Here is a 12,205-nt window from a genome sequence, read left to right as displayed (position 1 = left end):
TTGGGGTTGAATGTACAGAGCTGGGTAAAGGCACTGTGAGTGCCTGGTTCTAGCTGTGGCATTCCCTCCCCCTGGACTATCTAGCAGAACCTGAATCTTGCTGTTTGTAGGTCAAATTGCACAAATCAGCTCTGGTCTGGTATTTCCATGACAGGAGGTGTTACCATAGCAACGGCAAATGAGTGCCCTGGCTGGTACTATATTGGCTCTAGGGGAAAGTCTCCCTGTTGACAAGTGAGAGGGCAGAAAATGGTTGGAAATTTTCAAAGAAAAACAAGCTAAATATTTTCAAATATTGATATTTCCTCCCCTGTTTTCCAGTCTGCTCTAGTCACACTATTTTTAATGTCTGTGTTTTAAGTTGTGCTCAAATAGTACTTGGGTGTACTACTACCACTAATAATAATTAATATTATTATTATAATAATATAAATAAAATATTATATATTTATTATGTATATATTATATATAAATAATAATAAAAATAATTGGAGGCTGGTGTCAACACAAGGGCCCACAATCTTGAGAAAAATGCTATGGAATCTTTAATGAACAGATGTTTTAAAGACATCAGACTTATATATCATTCACACAGCGAAGAAGATTTGTGTGCTATCTCAGGTACTTAGCCCCTTCACTATAGTATCTGAGCACCTCACAATGTATTTATCCTCACAACACCCCTGTTAAGTAGGGAAGTACTGCTATCCCTATTTTACAAATGGGGACCTGAGAGGCTAAGGCCCAAATCCTCAAAGGTATTCAGGTACCTAATTCCTATTTAAACCAATGGGAGTTGGCCACCTAAATATCAGTTCAATTCCCTGTTCCACCATAGGCTTGTCCAAGATCACACCTGAAACCTATGTTGGAGCAGGGAATTGAACTGAGATCTCCCAAGCAAGCAACACAATCACTGAACTGAACTGTCCTTCCTTTCCCCTAGCTGGGTATCTAATAGAGTGGATTTCCTCATATGACCAAAAACAATTGCAAGAGAAAAATCTGTGTGGGATTTTAGACTAAATAGTTTTAAATAAAAACCAAAACCTTAAGGTGTTTTATAAAGGTAAAAATAAATAAATATTACAGTGCAGGAAGGACTTCACAACTCTGAGTTTTATTTCAGATGGCCTGGGTTTGGACTCATGATTATGCAATGAAGGAGACTGGACTTACCGAGTGGAGGAAAACATCTGGGAACCTTATTTTATAATGCTCCATAAACTTTGTTTAAGTAAGTATAAACAGCAGACAAAGAAGAAGGATTTTTATGAAAGCAAAAGAGACACATGACCTCCTCCGCAGCACTTAAAAGAGCAATAAGAACTGGCTTTGTCTGCCGGCCCTAAAAAGTCTTAATTTAATGTCAAAGACAAAGGTCTTGTGAGGCAACAGAACTACATTCCAACCCTTACATGTTTATAGCTTCCTCCTATTGCCATAACTCCACCCTCTACACTTGATGAGAAACAAAAGGCAGTCAGGCTTGCCCTCTATTTCCTAATCTCTCACTACAGTTGAGAGAATTTCCTGATTTTTCACTTGGTAAATTTTTCAAAGCAAAATATACTGACATAAGGTCGTTGTACATGGGTATATCTGCAAATCTCTAGCCTAGACACACTGCACCAGGGAAAAGCAATACTTGGACAAGTGCTAATTACCCAAGTTTCAAGCCATTACAGTCCAGCTACACAGGGGCTTTTCACTGATGTAGCTACCTTGATATAAAAATCCCTAATGTAGCCAGGCCCATAGATGTATCTTGCAAATTTCAGCACATAATTTAGATTAATGCTGTGAAAAATTGTCCCTGCAGCCCTTATGCAAAACTCCTGTACAATTTATGATAAATTTTCTGTAGCTTTATAGAACCCTCTCAAACTCTACAGAACAGATATCATTCTCCATAAAGTTCTGCAGGATGGTTCATAAATTTCATTTTAATTCTATAGGAGTTGTCCAGAAAGGGAACCCCATTAAAATCACAATGTACGCATGCACCGTACAGCAATAGTGTTCAGGTAATAAGAGGCACATCTAAGGACGGCCTAGCTGAAGGTGAGGATACAAGATCCTGATCACTGTCCAAAGAAGAGCTGAGCCTGGTTAAATTTTAAAGGAATTTGGGAGATATGTTGGGCCAGATTCAAGGTCTCTGGGGGTTGCAATACATAACTTTTAGGTGCCTAGAAAATCCTTGCAGTCCACAAAGCTTGAGTTAGGCACCTAGGCTCCTTATACAATGAATGGGGAGAGAAAGGCACCTAAGAACACAGTCCACAAAAATCCAACAAGCTAGGCAGCTTCCTGCCTAAGCTAGCCAAAGGGAGATACTAACAAGAGGCATAGGTACTAACTCTATGGGTGCTCCGGGGCTGGAGCACTCACAGGGAAAAATTGGTGGGTGCTCTGCACCCACCGGCAGCTCCCTGACCCTCCCCCCCGCCCCAGCTTACCTCCGCCTTCTCCCCTGAGCGCGCCGCCGAGTCCTGCTTCTCCCCCCTCCCTCCCAGAGCTTGCACCGCAAAACAGCTGTTTCACACGGCAAGTGGTGGGAGGGAGGGGCAGGAGGAGGAACGCGGTGCATTTGGGGAAGAGGCGGGGCCAGGGCGGGGATTTGGGGAGGGGTCCAATAGGGGCAGGGAGGAGGCAGAGTCGGGGCGGGGCTGGGGCAATAAGTTGGTGCCTGTGACCAGAGGGGTGTGTACAAAGCCCCACCCCTCTCATGCTGTTAGGCACATGGCTCTGGGCTGCAGGGAGACACCTGCCTCTGCTTGTGACACACAACCAATAACCCCTATCCTGAAGTCAGACCTCTAAGCTGCTCCTTAGAAAAAGCATTTATAACTTTTAGCCCAATGGTTAGAGCACATTCAATTACCCCTTCTGCCTGATGGGAAGAAAGGATTTGAATATAGGTCTCCCACATCTAAGGAGAGTGCCCTAACCACTGGCTTGTTCTCACTCTCTCCTGTTGAAGCTGTTCCACATTGGACAACTAATTAGAGTAATTAATTAGAGTAGGGAGACTGGCTCCTGGGTCTCCCACCTCCCAGATGAGGCCCCTAACCACCATGCTTTCAAGTCATTCTCACTCTCTGGCCCAGCGAACAGCTTCAACAAGAAAGACCGAGAAAGACCCATATCAGAATACCTCATAGCCCAGGGATTAGGGATGCCCTGTTCAAATCCTTCCTCTCCATCAGACAGAGGGGGGAACTAAACTTGGGTCGCCCACATCCTAAATAAATGCTTTAATCACTGGGCTAAAAATAAGGTGGGGGGGCTCCTACTCCTGGATTTTGAGTGGGCCCCAATCTGGTAAGTGTGTTCCCAGCTCATCTGCCAGACTGGGCTTTGCATTTGTGCTTACTGAATTTCATCCTATTTACTTGAGACCATTTCTCCCGTTTGAATTTAAGTCCTATCCTCCAAAACACTTGCAACCCCTTACAGCTTAGTATCGTCCACAAACTTTAAAAGTGTACTCTCTATGCCATTATCTAAATCATTGATGAAAATACTGACCAGAACCAGACTCAGAACTGATTCCTGAGGGACCCCACTTGATATGCCCTTCCACCTTGCCAGTGAACCACTGATAACTACTCTCTGGGAATGGTTTTTCAACCAGTTATGTACCCGCCTTATAGTAGCTCCATCTAGGTTGTATTTCTCTAGTTTGCTTATGACAAGTTCATGTGAGACAGTATCAAAAGCCTTACTAAAGTCAAGATATACCACATCTACTGGTTCCTCTTCTTCCACACCCCCACATCCACAAGGCTTGTTACCTTGTGAAAGAAAGCTATTAGGTTGGTTTGACATGATTTGTTCTTGACAAGTCCATGCTGACTGTTAATTATCACATTATCTTCTAGGTGTTTGCAAATTGATCACTTAATTATTTGCTCCATTATTTTTCTGGGTACTTAAATTAAGCTGACCAGTATGTAATTCCATCCTTATTTCCCGTTTTATAGATGGGCCCTATATTCAGAGGTGAAAGTAAGCTGGTACGCCCCGGGACGGCATACCGGCAAGAGCCGGTGCACCGTCCCGGGGCGGATCGGCTTGGCAACTAAAAGGCCTGGGGCTCCCAGCAGCAGCTGGAGCCCCAGGCCCTTTAAGTTGCTGCCAGAGCCCTGCTGCCGGAGCCCTGGGGAAGCGGTGGCAGGGTTCGGGTGGCAATTTAAAGGGTCCGGGGCCGCAGCAGCTGCTACCACCCCGGCTCTTAAAATAGCCGCCGGAGACCCGCCGCCACCTCCCCAGGACTCCGGCCGCAGGGCTCCGGGGACGATCTAAAGGGTAGGTGCTCCGGTAGACGCTACCACCCTGGGCCCTTTAAATTGTCCCAGGAGCCTGCTGGAGTCCTGGGATAGCAGCAGCGGTGCTCCGGCGGCGATTTAAAGGGCCAGGGGCAGTAGCGGCGGCTGAGCCCTTGGCCCTTTAAATCGCCACCCAAGCCTCACTGCTGGAGACCTGGGGTAGCGGCATCATGGCTCTGGCGGTGATTTAAAGGGCCAAGGGCTCCTAGCTGCCGCTACTGCAGTGGAACCCCGGGCCCTTTAAAGCTCCGCCAGAGGCTGGGGCCCTGGGGTGGTGGCAGCAGCTGGGAGCCCCCTCTGATGGTGATTTAAAGTGCCCAGGGATCCGCTGCGATAGCAGCAGCTGGAGCCCCGGACCCTTTAAATCACCCCCAGGGTTTCCAGCCGCCTCTGCAGCTGGTAGCTCTGGGGGTGATTTAAAGGGCCCAGGGCTCCCAGCTGCTGCTACCACAGCCCCAGCTCCGGGCCCTTTAAATCCTGATTTAAAGCGAAGGGCCCCGCCTCTTCTGGTTGAGGCCCTGCCCCCAACTAAGGACTCAGGAGTACCAGTAAGTCCTTTAAGTTACTTTCACCCCTGCCTATATTTCCCCTTTTCCAGTTCTCTGGAATCTCTCCTGTCTTCCACGATTTTTTGAAGCTAATCGCTAATGGCTCAGTTATCTCCTCATTCAGCTACTTGAGTTTTCTAGGATGTATTTCATCAGGCCATGGCACAGGCACCGGCTTCCTCCAGGCCCCGGGGTGCTCAACCTCCCACTCTGCCCCACGCCCAGCCCTCACCCCTGCTCCGCCTCTTCCTACCACTGCTCCGCCCCAGGCCCCAACCCCACCCCACTCGTTATCCCAACCGCCCACACACACCCCGCCTCTTCCTGCCCCTGCTCCCACCCCACGTCTTCTCGCCCTCTCCCCCAAGCGTGCCCCGTCCCTGCTCCTCCCCCTCCTTCCTAGTGCCTCCTGCACACTGCAGAACAGCTGATTGCAGCAGACGGGAGATGCTGGGAGGGAGGGGGAGGAGTGATTGGCAGGGCTCCTGGTGGATGGGAGGTTGGGGCGGGGGGAGAGAGGGGAGCTGGCTGCTGGTGCATGCTAAGCACTAACTAATTTTTTTTTCCATGGGTGCTCCTGCCCTGGAGCACCCACGGAGTCAGTGCCTATGGGCCCTCGTGACTTGAAGACATCTAACTTGTTTAAGTCATTTTTAACTTGTTCTTTCCCTCTTTTAGCCTCTGATCCTACCTAATTTTCACTGGCATTCACTATGTTAGACATCCAATCACTACTAACCTTTTGGTGAAAACTGAAACAAAAAAGTCATTTTGCAGTTCTGTAATTTCCACATTTTCTGTTGTTGTTATTTACCCCCCATCCCATTGAGTATTGGGCCTACCCTGTCTTACTCTTGCTTCTAATGTATTTGTAGAATGTTTTCTTGTTATCCTTTATGTCTCTAGCTAGTTTAATCTCATTTGTGCCTTAGCCTTTCTAATTTTGTCCATACATACTTATGTTATTTGTTTATATTAATTCTTTGTAATTTGACTTTTTGTAAGACTCTTTTTTGAGTTTCAGATCATTGAAGATCTCCTGTTTAAGCCAGGGTGGTCATGATAAATTCTAAATATATATATTAAGTAAAATATCACGAGCCTCTTTGGGGCAGGATTTCATAATGGAAAAGTGACTCTAACATATTAATGACTTGATAAAAGAAAGCTATGCTATATGGCCAAACCTAGCACAAATAAAATAATAAGCTTTATTGCCACATACTAACATTCAGCACTGAAGCTAACAAGCTACAGACATGAGGGATTAGTTCAATGGGTGTGACTGAAGGAAGATGCTAGCACCACCCTAGATGACTGATTCATGAGCTCAGCAAGAATCATAAGAAGGGCAAGAGGTTATGCTAGATTTAGGTAGGTTATGTTTTAAAAAAAAGGATCAATACTATTATGCAAACTTTCTGATATCTTAATAAGAATTTAAAAACAATTAGTCCACGGAGGCACAATTCTGCCCTCCTTATGCACCCCTAACTCCCATTAATAGCTCAACGCAATATCCAAAGAGCTCGCACTTTCTAAAATTACCCTAACCTTTATGCCACAATCCTACTTTAACTTTTCAAACATCTTCTTAAACATTAAAATTAACATTAACTAAATTCAGTATGCTGCATTTCTCATATACCACTGAGAGCTTTGGCTGAGCAAAGAAGCAGGATTAGGCCCTACTTGTATTCTGATGTAGTTAGTTTAATAATTCAGTGGGTTCCCAACTGCAATTCCTGAGATAAGGGCAATCTCTTAAACGAGCGTTTCTCAAACTGGTATCCGTGAGGGTACTCCCGGGGGTCTGTGGAACCTGCTGATCAACTCAACTCCTCCCCCTTCCTCCCATGCTGGGGAACAGCTGTTTAAAATTTAAACAAAAGCTCTAGAGCTGTATGTTGATAAAATGTTCTGTCTCTGTGGACCTGATTCTGTAAATATTTAGGCCCCATCCACAAAGGGACTTAAGCTTTGCAAGGCCTAACTTTTTAGGCTCCTTGAAAAATCACTGCAATCCACAAAGCCTGGGTTTCGCACCTATGCTTCCTATACAGTGAATGGGGAAGAGACAGGCATGGGAGAATGGGATCTACAAAAGCCTGTATACTAGGCAGGGAGATTCCTAAAATAGCCAATGGGAGAGGGGTGACCCGCATCCGAGGTGAGTGCTCTAAACTATAAACACACCACCTCGTGTGGCTATTTTGTATGCAGTGAGGCAAACACCTAACTCATTCTTACAAGAAACAACTTAGAGAGACAAGGTGGTTGAAGAAATATCTTTTATTGCACCAACTTCTGTTGGTGAGAGAGACAAGTTTTCAAGCTTACGCAGAGCTATTTTTCAGGTCTGAGAAACTTATTCAGAGTGAATTAATACAAGGTGGAACAGATTGTTTAGCATAAGTAGTTAACACGTATTTCAAGGGACCATTCAAGGTGAAGTGGCCCGTTAACACCCCTCCAGTTGTAGGGAAGAAAGTGGGGGCAGCAATGGCGGGGGGAGGGGAGTTAGTGAGTTATAGATTGTTGTAATAAACCATAAATCCATTGTCCCTATTCATTCCATGATTTTTAATGCCTAATAGAGTTATGAATTTAAGCTCCCAGGCTCATCTTTTGAAAGTGTTCTGCAAGTTCCCTTTGAGGAAAATACTAGGATGCCAACATGCCAATCTCTTCATGGACCACATTGAAAAAGAATTTCTGGTCAAATGCTCCACAAAACCAATGCCTGAGATACATCAATTATATTTTCATCCTCTGAACAGATAAACTGCCTCATAGATGTCTACCTCAATTTCAAGCACCATGACTTGTCCATTAACCTCCCATGCTTAGTATCAACTTCCTGGGCATTACAGTCAGTTTCAACAATGGAACCCTACAGACAACTATATACAAGAAACCCACAGATCACCACACCTACCTTCATAGGTCCAGTAACCATCCCAAACACACCAAGAAATCTGTTACCTACAGCCAGGCTCTCAGATACCATAGAATATGCTTCAGAGGAGAAAGTCCGGGTGTGACAGTTACCCCATAAGGCTTTATGGGGCGGGGGGTGCTTATAAATGTATGTATGACATAACTGGAATATGTTTTGTGCTGTCTGTGCCATGTAATATATCTCTGTAAAGGTTATGGTCTACTATATCTGTTCATCCTATCTGTACACATATATCATTTTCTACTTGAGGTTAAGAATATGGGCTGTATACTTGCTTGGTTTCTAAGTAAGTTTTGTGAGGCATTTGATCAGTTTCTTTAGGAAGGAATTTGCCAGGTTAAGTACCTGATCAGAAAACACTTGGGTAACAATGCATCTTGGAATGCTCCAATCCACATAAGAAGTCTTCCTGGAGACATGCAAGATACCATATGGACAATGGCTTCGGCCTGTAAAGACTGTGTCATGCAGGGACATGTGACTTGCCCAGGTGACTCCAGAACTCCATCTTGGAGCTGGACTTTGCATAGGAGGGAGGAGGGGGGTCTCCACCCACAAGAGAGAGTCTATTTAAACCTGTGGGAGACCCCTCCATTTGGGTCTTCAGCTGGCTAAAGAAGGAGCCTCTCCATCCCCCCCGGATACGTGAAGGAAACTAGAACAAAGGACAGTAACTACAGGGGGTGTGAGTGATTGCTGGACCCAGGCTAAAAGGAGATTAGCCTGTAAAAGGGAGAATTCTGGAACTGGTGAGGAACTTATCTGTATTTAGTTTGTTTAGACATAGATTTGCGCATTTTATTTTATTTCGCTTGGTGACTTACTTTGTTCTGCCTATTACCACTTGGAACCACTTAAATCCTATTTTCTGTATTTAATAAAATCATTTTTTATTTAGTAATTTATTCAGAGTATGTATTAATACCTGGGGGAGCAAACAACTCTGCATATCTCTCTATCAGTGTTATAGAGGGCGAACAATTTATGAGTTTGCCCTGCATAACCTTTATGCAGGGTAAAACGGATTTATTTGGGTTTAGACCCCATTGGGAGTTGGGCATCTGAGTGCTAAAGGCAAGCACACTTCTGTGAGCTGTCTTCAGGTAAACTTGCAGCTTTGGGGCAAGTGATTCAGACCCTGGGTCTGTGTTTGAGCAGACGGGAGTGTCTGGCTCAGCAAGACAGGGTGCTGGAGTCCTGAGCTGGCAGGGAAAACAGAAGAAGGGGTAATCTTTGCACATCGGGTGGCAGCTCCCAAGGGGGTTTCTGTGATCCAACCCGTCACATCGGGATGTACATCTTAACACACTCAAAACTGCCTTCACCAAACAAGGACACTGCACCAGAGAAGTAAATCACATCATGGAACAGTACATCCAAATACTTGCTTCAATTATTGAAATAAAGCTCCCTTTGACTGCACACCCCAGTTGTCACATACCACCCGACACTGGAATTAAATGGGGTTTCATCAAACAACTACACCCCATCCTTGAGGGGGACTCCATCCTGAAAGAAATCTTTCCTGAATCTCCTCTTCTGGCCTTCAAACTACCCCCAATCTCTCCAACCTTATCATCAGGAGCAAGCTCCCCACAGAGCAGGACACACCAACTCAAGCAGCACCAGATGCCTTCAGAACAACAGATGCAAAACCTGCAGACATATCTCCACTTCTACAATCAACAGTCCCCACCACACACCTTTAAAGATCCATGGGTCTTTCACATGCCTATCACAACATGTGGCATACCTCATCCTGTGAACTAAATGCCCCAATAGCAACTATGTGGGTGAAGCCAGACAATCACTATGCTCTCGAATGAACTCACAGAGGAAAAAGATAAAAGACAAGACCTGTAGTTGAATACTTTTCACAAAGCAATCACTCTGTATCTGACCTACCAGTCCTCACCCGGCTCAAAGGAAACCTGCACAACATTTTCAAAAGATGAGTCGGGGAACTTAAATTCATAACTTTGGCTGACGCTAAAAATCATGCACTGAATAGAGACACTGGATTTATGTTTTATTACAACAATCTATAATCCACTAACAACCCCTTAACCCAACTGCTTCCCCTCTCCCGCCCCCACCCTTTCCTCCCTATGACTGGAGGGATGTTAACAGACCACTTCACCTTGAATAGTCCCTTGAAATATGTGTCAACTACTTATGCCAAAGAATCTGTTCCACCTTGTATTTAGCTGTGACACTCTGAGTAAGTTTACCAGACCTGAAGAGCAGCAATGAGTAAGCTTGAAAGCTTGTCTCTCTCTCCAACAGATATTGGTCCAATAAAAGATATTACCTCACCCACCTTGTCTCTCTAATATTCTGGGACCAATATGGCTGCAACACCACTGCATACAGGAAACAACTTAGGCACCTGACTCCAGGAGAGAGGTTCCTATCTGTGCATCACAAGCAGAAATAGGCACCTCCTTTCTTCCTGAATTTAGGTGCCTAGTACCTCTGTGAGAGTGGTGGGGCTTAGGATACTCTCCTTTCTTTGGCCTCCCATTGGCTAGTGTAGGCCACTCCTCACCTAGCATGTTGGCAGGGCCGGCTCCAGGCACCAGCCTGGCAAGCAGGTGCTTAGGGCGGCCGCTCCGGAGAGGGGCGGCAGGTCCAGCTATTCGGCAGCAATTCGGTGGCCGGTCCCTCACTCCTGCTCGGAGCGAAGGACCTCCTGCCGAATTGCCACAGCAGATTGCGATCGCGGCTTTTTTTTTTTTTTTGGCTGCTTGGGGCGGCCAAAACCCTGGAGCCGGCCCTGCATGTTGGCTTTTGTGGATTTCATTCTTACGCTCCTATCTCTCCCCACTCATTGTATGGGGAGCATAGGAGGCTAACTCAGGAACTCAGGCTGTGTAGATCACAGTGTTGTTCCAGTGATTTTATCGGCACCTAAAACTTTGAAGTCAGTGGGAGTATTTTGTCTGAGAAGTTCTTTGGATATCAAGTTTTGCCTTTTGTGTCTTACATTTGAGATTGGGTAAGTCCAAGTTGACAGTCTGTGCCGTGTGCTAGTTCTTGCTGCACCCTTACCTCTGATTCTCTGCCCAAACCAGTTCTCTCTCTGGTCACTCCTGCTGCTACCAACATTTGTGGCAATAGGAGCTTCACACACAGGGAGATACTTATCTCCACCCAGACTTGTCAAGCACAAGGTCATAGCTATGTATTCCAGTTGTTTGTTATTTAGAACATGGTTTCTATTTTGCAGCAAAAGATCGATTACTTTTTCCTACTTTATCCCTCCCCAAGCCTTTGCCAGTTCAGCACATTTCAATGGCGTTAAAAGGTGTATCCCTTATATTTATCAACTTTTAAATGTTTAATGCACACCTGCCATCCTTTGAATGGTATAAAAAGAAACATTTGGGCAGGAAAATAGGAGTATATATTTTAACTCTATAGAATTGTATTGGAGTGGGAGAATTTCTGCAGGAAATGAAAGATGGGAAATGGTGAATATTTTGCTGATAAATAAGGATTGTCTATCTCAGCTATGGGAGGTTGGTGTTCATGTTTTAGGGTTCTGCTGTAGTTTGATTTTCTAATTAATTCTTATCAATTACAGGTCATTGGTGAGTGAACACTTATGGAAAATCTATAGCATTTAATAGACATAAAACTATTGAATACTATAGGTTTTCAGAGCAATTTCTATAGAATTTATTAACAATGTAATTTCTATAGCTTTTGGAATCACCGTATGGAATTCTATTTGCAAGACAGAATATTTGATTAAAATTCATCTGGTGATTTTGAATCATCCTAAAGGCTATAATTTTCTATTAATTTCCATGGGACTTTCTAATAAGGGGAGGGATTGAGTTTTTGCATTTTTGTAGCTTGGTCCTGAAAGAACATCTACTTTGGTGGCTTGAGCAGTGATCAAAGTAATCTGGCATCCAGGGCCAGCTCCAGGCACCAGGCACCCAAGCACATGCTTGGGGCGGCACCTGGTAAAGGGCGGTGGGGGGAGCGCGGCGCGGCATTCCGCGGGGGGGGAGTGCTCCGGTGGCACGGCAGTCGGCGGGGGGCGGGCTCTGGCGGCGTGGGGGGGGGGCAGAGCAATTTCTATAGAATTTATTAACAATGTAATTTCTATAGCTTTTGGAATCACCGTATGGAATTCTATTTGCAAGACAGAATATTTGATTAAAATTCATCTGGTGATTTTGAATCATCCTAAAGGCTATAATTTTCTATTAATTTCCATGGGACTTTCTAATAAGGGGAGGGATTGAGTTTTTGCATTTTTGTAGCTTGGTCCTGAAAGAACATCTACTTTGGTGGCTTGAGCAGTGATCAAAGTAATCTGGCATCCAGGGCCAGCTCCAGGCACCAGG

Source organism: Trachemys scripta, chromosome 1 (assembly GCF_013100865.1).
Source record: "Trachemys scripta elegans isolate TJP31775 chromosome 1, CAS_Tse_1.0, whole genome shotgun sequence".
In the NCBI taxonomy this organism is placed as follows: domain Eukaryota; kingdom Metazoa; phylum Chordata; order Testudines; family Emydidae; genus Trachemys; species Trachemys scripta.
The sequence above is the reverse complement of the archived record's forward strand: the minus strand, read 5'-3'. Positions refer to the sequence as shown.